Source organism: Chaetura pelagica, unplaced genomic scaffold (assembly GCF_000747805.2).
Source record: "Chaetura pelagica isolate M959 unplaced genomic scaffold, ChaPel_1.0 scaffold405, whole genome shotgun sequence".
NCBI classification, from domain to species: Eukaryota; Metazoa; Chordata; class Aves; order Apodiformes; family Apodidae; genus Chaetura; species Chaetura pelagica.
In genome coordinates this window covers 5,290,535-5,298,814 of record NW_009953489.1, presented here as the reverse complement: position 1 = coordinate 5,298,814, position 8,280 = coordinate 5,290,535, and the positions used below count along the sequence as shown (strand labels likewise).

The window sequence follows — 8,280 nt, the reverse complement described above, 5'->3', positions numbered from 1 at the left end:
TGACCACTGTGTCCTTGTTTCTGGAGGTTGGGATGTTTTGAAGGAGTTGCCTTCTCAGTTGAGCAGGGCCCATCCTACCCAGGTGGAGTCATGTCCCACCAGGGACCAGGCTGAGCCCTGGGTGTGACTTGCCTTAGGTCCTGACCCCAACCCACCACGTCCACCTGAGGACCTTGCTTTCCTTTTTCTTCTGCCTCGGGCACAGGGCCCCGTTACTGTACATTCCTTTTTGGCTAATGACCAGCTCCTCTGGCTGGGATCAGCCCGAGTGTTAAAAACCAGCAATTAGAGCTCCTGCTTTGGGTTGGTAAGAGAAATCAGAAACATTGGATTTAGGCCTTTGCTTCTCAGGGAGCCTTTTGAGAGGACAGAGGGACGTTTGATTGCAGAGGCACCTCAGGGAAGGGACATCCTGTCTGCAGGTGCCAACTGCAACGTGATGTGGGCTCTTCAACATGGCCCTGGGTTTGTTTTTCCACAAGTTCATCCATCGCAGAGGGCAAAGGTTGCACTGGACGGGCTTGAGAAGCACAGTGGTAGCTGCCTTTTCTCACCTCTGCCTTTGAAAGAGACTGTCCTCGTGCAGTGACATCCCATGAAGGGAGGCTGTGGTGGGGAAGAAGCCAGAATAGCTCGGCGTGAAGCAGAGCCAGGCAATGTCAGCAGTTCTGCCAGGAGCTCCTTGGGGCACCAGGTCAACCTCACACTGTTTGAAAGGGCACAAGGATGAAATAGGAGGTGACTGACATCAACCAGCACAGCTTCCAGGTGCCTCTTGACCCAAGAGCCTTTTGACTGTTTTGGAACCTGAAAAACCACCTCTTCCAATCCAAAATATTTGAGATTTTTTTTCAAGAGCTAATGCCACCTTCAGTTCAGAAACAAGAAAGGTTTTCTTGCACTTCTGTTGCCATCTGAGGAGGCCAAAGGCAAAGCCACCTCCAGGTCATGTTGGAAATTTTACTACCTGGTGGTTGCTGGGGGAGCTCAGCCCAGCACCACTGCCTGCACCTCCAGGTCTCCTGAGCCCAAACATGCTGCCTGGGGAGAACTCAAGGGGTTGCTGATAATCTTGCTTCCCTGCCTAGAAGCACTATTCTCACCCTTCTTCTCTGCCTGCCAAGAGAGAAAGTAGTTAAATAGTGTGAAGGTCTAGTTCACAACATGACTTGTCAGCTCCATAGGTCTGGCAGCTTCCAAAGAGCTCCACTTTGTCCTCCAAGTAGACAACACTGACTGATGGGACTGAACAAGGTGCCCTGAGCCTCTCTTGTGAGAGCTTGCTCAGCAGGACTTGTTCCCACAGAGCAGATCTCTGCTTGTGAGATGTTCCCTTGTGAGCAGGACTCACATTCCCACAGAGCAGATCTCTGCTGGGAATGTGGCCTTGGTTTGATATTTAAGATTGCAGTCAGGAACTTGAATATCCAAGTAGCTGCTGCTGTAACAGCTGCATTGCTGCTGGAGGAGGGAGCCTGGCTGGGGATCACAGGGCTGGTGGACCTAGACAGATCCCATGAGAACTGGGGTCTTGTGTAGACAGGAAGGGCATGGCACAGGTGCTGCATCTGGCATCCTTGGTCCCTCTTGCTGCTGGATTCCTGTGGTTCAGAACCATCAGGATGTGGTGTGAAGTCCTCCTGGATAGGGACAGGTCAAAGGGAAAGGAACCTGCTAGTGCTTCCCTGGTCTCCTGGAAAGAGGGAAGCAGGGAAGTTGGGGTTGTCTACAGTACCCCTTCCTCCCCTCCCCTGGCTCTCCTCCCTTCCCCCCCAGCTTGCTGAGAGTTTGATACATCAAGCAGCATTTCTGATGCAGTCTCTGGGCAGGGAGCCAGCCCATCATAGAGCACTTGTTTAGGATTTGCAATCAGGTTTTCAAGGCGATGAGACAGGAGACTGCTGAAATGGGACCAGGAACCTGGCAGAAGCATCACTGCAGATGGAGGGGGGCACTTGTACCCAAGGAGCTCTTGGCAGGAGCTTTGCCAACAGACACGGGAGCATTTCAGGTGAGGGGGCCTGACCCTGGGATGCTCCATCCATCCCGAGTGCAGATGTTGATTAGCAACCCCAAGCCATGTTCTCCTTCCATGTTTATCATCTGTGATGGAATTTATTGATTCTCCTCATCGTAATCTCTTCCAGCAAATGCCAAACAGCCAGAGGAGCACACTCACAGCCTGTTACTGAAAAGATGGAAGAAATCAGATAACTGTGCCTACTGTAAAAATTCCTCTGCCAGAATGTGCTTTCAGGAAGACTCTCTCAGCATTTCCAGCCCTGGCTGTTGAGGAGCCAGGAAGAAATTCTGCACAACACCCCCCACACCCCCCCCATCCAAATGAGAGACTCATAACTTGGGAAACTCTCCCAACTTTAGAGTTAATTTTATTCATCTGATGCTGCTGGAACTTTCAGGACTGTTCAAGCTTTTCTCTGCAATCACAAGGAATGAACATGAAAACTGAGATGCTTAGGAAGCCATTTGAACTCTGCAATTGGGCTTTTGGGGGGAAAACAGATATAAAACTGTCACTAAAATTCCCAGATCTGCTCCAGAATCAGAGAGAAACTCCATTAGGCCCTGGGGGACGCAGTCCCTCAGTTTCTGGTTCTGATCCATCTGGTGAGGATATGACTCCAAATTTAGTGATTCATTGACTGCAAAGGCAGCAAAGAACATTTGGATCATTGATCTTACCCACGGCAAAATACAGGCTGTAGCACATCCCTTAATTTATTCCTGTTCAATTTGTTAAGGGAAAAAACCCAAACACTCAATTTGATGTACAATTACAAGGGAGGGTGAGCTTGTCAGAACCATTTCTATATTACTGCAGTGGTAGATATTCTCACCAGCCCCTTGCTTTTAGTTTGACTCTCCTCTTCCCTCCATTCCACCCACTTACCCTTGTCTCTTCAGCTCTTTTAGCCAACATCTCTTCTGCCTTTCAATATTTTGGATAGTCCTCAAGTCATTTATTCATCTCCTATTTATTAAGCTGAATGGGTTGATCTCATGAGACTGATGGTTTTTCAGGTTCAGGCACCTTCTTGGTGTGGTGGGGATGGAATATGATCATCTACCCAAAGTGGTTGCTGTGGTGAAGTCCACCTATGGTGTTTAGAGCTAAATCACCACTTTGTTTAGTAATCTGCAGTCCAGCCATGTGCCTTTGCTGTCAGGGGATACCTGCTTGCTTAACCCCTGCTCATGAAATATTTATCTGTACTTGGTTTGAAATACCAACCATTAACCAGTTCTGGTTTGGTCATGGCTTCCTGAAACAGGGATTCAGATGAAGAGAAAGCAAGCCCTGGTCTTCTCGTTGCCTGTTGTGTCCCCTGTGTCCAGCTGCTGTCTCAGTGACACAGGTCCCAGTCCTCATCCATCACCAGCTGGCTCTGCATCCTGCTTCTGAGGGGTGGGTTGGTTCTTTGGGGCTGTCACTAAGCATTTATGGCCACCAAGTGAAGCAGGGCCATGGGGTAGGGATGTATCATTGGGAGCAGCATGGCAGGAGGAGGGTGGGTGGCTTGACACAGGAGGAGGAGAGGAGGGAGCCTTGTCCCTGAGTACTGACCTAGCTTTAGTCTGACTGGGAGCCAAGCCATGATATTCTGAGGCACAGTCCCCTGCAGAGCTGTGACTTTGTCCCAAGCAATATATACATTTATTTTAAATATATATATTTATTTATAAATACATATATATGGCCAGGACTCTGCAGTCCCACCCTGGCAGCTTCCCAGCAACACCAAACTGGGAGGGAAGTGGTGGGTTAGGAAGGAAAGAGAAGGTGGGTTAAGAAGGAAAGAAGTGCCTCCACCAGGCCCCTTGAGCCCCACTGACCCTGCTCTGACAATGTGGAGGTGCTTCAAGTGTTGTCATGCTTTTCTTTGTGGTCTGGGTGACAAAAACCCAGATAGTACAGCTGGAAAAGGTCACCAGGTGATGAAATGCCTGCACTCCCGGGCAGCTCAGAGGAGCTTGTCCCATCGAGCCTCAGGGCTCTGCAGCCCAGACCCAACAGAGAGGCTGGGGAGTTGCAGGGCAGATGGATCAGGCCGTGGCTAAGCTGAGAGCCCCAGGGGTGATTTGGGCTCAGACATGTCTATTTTCCCCCTTTTGTTTTCCCACTGTGAGGCTGGGCATCTTCTGAGCTGGATGGGGCAGATGCTGCTCTGGCAGGGGAGGGGAGAGCAGCTGGGGAGCTGCACCCTGCACCCCCTCCTTGGAAAAACTGGTACCTGGAGGAGGTTCAGGCCCTGTCCCACTCCCCTCCCAGCCCTGGCAGTGCCCACTGAGATCTCAGCACATCTCCCCAGTGTGGTGGAAATGTTTAAATGTCAAGTAACCCAGCATGAGTGACCTGTGCTGGGTGCCAGGGAGAGGGACCAACGCAGATGCCCTTTCCCTGCATCCAGCATCTAGACACAGGGCCAGCCTGGCATTAAATATCCCTCTTCATCACATCAGGCTGCTAATCTGCCTCTTGTTGTCCAGGATACAGCAGTTAAAGTCCCTGGTGCTTTGGTGGGTGCTGTCCTCAGCCTTCATCCCCCTGCAGCTGATGAGCTCAGGCATCTCTGAGCAGCTCTCCCAGCTTCCCTGCCCCTCCCCTTCCCTGCCTGCTTCCTCGGTAGCAAATGTGCACTGCAGGGCAGGCTGGCGACTCTGCAGTGTCCCTTCAAATAAAGGACACTCAGTGACAGGCTGGGACCCACTTGGCTGTGGCTGGAGCAGGCGGGTGTGTGTGTGTGTGGGGGTGTGTGTGTATTTCCAGGGATCTCCGAAGGGTGTCGATCAGATCTGTGGTCTGATCAGCCCTTTGGAACTGGTCAGTGTGGAGGAGCTGAGGTCCTGTCTGGGTGCTGAGGATGCTGTGAGCCCTGCAGCCATCCCTGTGCAGCCCCTGGGGAAGCTGCAGCAAGGAGGGATCCAGCCCTCCCGCAGAGCGAGCAGGAGAAACGTTCCAGAGCCTGAATGCAGAGTGAAAGAGAAATGAAGTGCGAGGGCTGTTAAATGGGAAGAGGGGGAATAAACAGGAGAAATGAGTCATCCTTATGTCTGTCACTCTGGGAACAGCTTCCCAGTGCCCTTGCCCAGAGCTCAAAGGGGACAGTAGCTGTTTCACTTGGGCAGAGCCAGCCTTGCTGGAGAAGCTGAGCCAGGCTCTGGCCTGAAGGGAGATCCTGAGAAATGGGTGAGTGTGTTTGCATCTAACACGGTGTGACTGGTGCAGTGGTTGGGAAGGGGAAGGTGGAGGAGGAGTGGTGGGCAGGGAGATGAGTTGTTGCAAGGAGCAGCGGGGCCATTGGGTGTCCTGCTCTGCACCAGGCTGGGTGGGGGTGGGAGAGAGGAATCAGATTAATTGTCTCTTTTTCTTCCACTGGGAAGAAATCTCCATGTTTTCACTTGGAGCACAGTTCTGGTCTCACCCTCCAGTCCTGTCTGTACAGAAATGACAGACATACCTGATCCAAGCCTCACGCACGCATGAGGTGGGATGGTCAGAGACCCTCTGAGCACCACAGAATCAGCCCCAAGTTGGGTTTGTTTAATCATTTGCTTTATTGAAGGCAGGAGGGTGTAAACACAAACCTAAGCAGTGCTCAGCCCAAGCAAGGACCCCAACATCTGTGGGCTGGGAGATGCAGCCCAAGGCAGTTTTCTTCCCCTGGCTCATCCCATAGGATGTCATGGGGCTCATGTGTGTGACAGCAGGTGATTCTGGGGTGCACTGAAGTTACCTGCACCTCTGCCACAGCCTACAGGGGCTTTGCAAGCTGCTGGAGCCCTTCTGGGAGGCAGCTGAGCCTCCCTGGGAGCTGCTCAGCTCACTTTCCCCAGCAGCACAAGCTCCTCTCTGCTCTCACCCTCTCACCCGTGTCTCCTCCCCAGGCTGTGCAGACCCTGCTCAGGAACTGATGCCAAGAGACAAATTGCCCAGTTCCCAAGGGCACAGGATTACCAAGGGGAGAACTCCAGGCAGCCTGTGTTCACACTCAGGGCTGTTTCTAATCATCTAGCATGTAGCAGGTCTATTTTTAGTTGTTGATTTGTTGTTGGTTGTGTTGTTTTTTAATTAATTGCACAATGCTACTTCCCACCATTTTTTTCCCACCTCCCCATGGCCACTTACCCCACTCAGCTGCTTCTTCAGCCAAAAAATAACCTCCCCCCAAAACACTGGAGCCTCTGACTCATTGGGTCTTCAGTGTGTTGTGCCATCTGTGCCTTTTTTTTGTCAGTTCTTACACCTAATAGTGCCACATTTGGGGAAGGAAATGGAGTAGGGGAGTTCACTTCCAGAGGAGTGAAGCTCTTCCAGCTGCCACTGACTCCACTGAAGAGAGGGTGAAGAGACTTTTGAAACCTGCCTCTTTCATTAATGTCAACTAGTCAAGCCTACAAACAGCTCATTTTCCAGGTCAGGGAGTCTAATGCCTGCAGGAGGTTTGGGAAGTTCCATTCAGAAGCAGCAGGATGGGACATGTGAGTTAAAAAAAAAAAAAAAAAAAAAAAAAAGAAGGAAAAAAATGAATTAATTCTCACTGTGGAGCAAAAGGAGCTGTTTCCTGGGAATGGTGATATTTATCTGGGGTTCAGTTTTGAGTGGGGCTGGGTGATCTGGGAAGCATGGGACCTTCAAAGCCAGCCTTGGTCTTTGATGTGGCCTGGGCAGCTGTGGTGAGGAGCACATGCCATGTCAGTGGGGTTGGTGTGGTCTCCAGCACAGGGGGACCTGGGTCAGAGCAGGCTGCAGGCTCTGCAGCCCAGGCAATGAGTTGTTGCCAGCTTATTACTGCTTTAAAGGGGTGCTGGGGCTGGGCAGAGGGGGTGTCCCATGCACACCTGCTCCCACGCTTGGGGCCTCCTGGGCTCACAGATGGGCTCACTCTTCATTCCTGGGCATTTACCTCCACCTTCTCCTCTCCCCGTGTGCTCAGCTCTGGCACTGGGAGGTTGAGTCCAGCTTGTGGCTCTGTCTCTGATCCCAGTCTCCCAGGCTGGGCTGCAGAGCTGCCCTGTCTCATCCCAGCAGAGCCCCATGGCCGTGCAGTCATGTGAATTGTGGCTGCAGGAGCAGATGATGCCCAGGGCTTTTTTTTTTTTTTTGGCTTTCTCCCTCTTTTCCTCCCCCCCCTGCTTTGCCCCCAGCACTGCACCCAGGTTGTTTTCCAGCTGCGTTTTTTTGATAACATGTTTACAGAAACATCTCAGCTGGAATCTGCCTCCATCTCTGGGGACACTGGAGGCTCCGACCTGGGGCAGGCGATGTCCCCTCTGTGCTCTCCCCCTCCCCAGCCCCTTGCAGCCCCCTGCTCCATAAGGCACAGCAGCAGGGATGGCACCTCAGGTGCTGCTGAGGATCTTATGGGAACAGGGGACATCCCAACTGTTTCTCCTTCCCTTCAACACCAGGCCTGGGGCTTGGCTGTGGTCGTGCTCCAGGTTCTCATGCCCTGCTCACCTCTCCCCTCACCCCCCCACTCTTCATGGGCTCCTACCCTTTGGTGGTCAGAGCAAGGCAGATAATTGTTTTCCTTTTCTTATTAATAGATATGAAATGCCTGCCCAGGGGGCTCACTTTCAGCTCATTTACTGTGCATCTGATGCCAGATGTTGGCTATTTACAATGCCAAGGTGATCTCTGATACTAAAATTGTCACAGGCAGAGAAGACTTGCTCTTTGGCTTTGTGCTTTAAGGAATTTTCAGATGTTACTTGAGCTTTTTGTGACCAGGTGGTTTTGCAGTAGAAATCTGAAGGTTTGTTTCCCTCAATGGTGAGGTCAAAGGGGAGATTTTGGATCTTATTTTTTTTCAGAAAAAAAATGTGAAAGGAGCAATGGGCAAGGGCTAAACCTTCATTTGCTCTTGTAAAGCCAGTGCCACCTGGATTTTAAATCCAAGGCTGCCTGTGTTGTGAATATAATGTGTGGATCTGGGGGAGAGGTGTGGTTAAAAAAAAATATAGAAAATGCTTAAAATGAATATTTCTTGCTGCTCACATCTGGGCCCTGGGTCTGGTGGCACTGTCAGCTCTGCTGTGCCTCTGACAGCCCTGCCAGTGTTGTGCCAGTGCAGGCTGGTAAATCAGCTGCAGGCTCCCTGCTGTGGTCTCTGTTTCCTCCAGCCCCCAGTTGTTCTGGCCTGAAGGATTTGCATGTCTCTGCAGCAGAGGGTCAGGGGAAGGGGCAGATCAAGGTGCTGGTTTGCAGGTGGCTGGGGCTGCTCTGGTGGCTGCAAAGCCAAAGGGCTTGGGATGCAG

General features: G+C 51.6%; 1 protein-coding gene across 1 annotated transcript in view; it reads left to right on the top strand.

The window, feature by feature from the left end:
* PPAPDC3 (phosphatidic acid phosphatase type 2 domain containing 3) overlaps positions 1-8,280 on the top strand; it is an 18,683-nt gene that overhangs the window by 6,282 nt on the left and 4,121 nt on the right. The gene's annotated exons all lie outside the window — the stretch shown is intronic.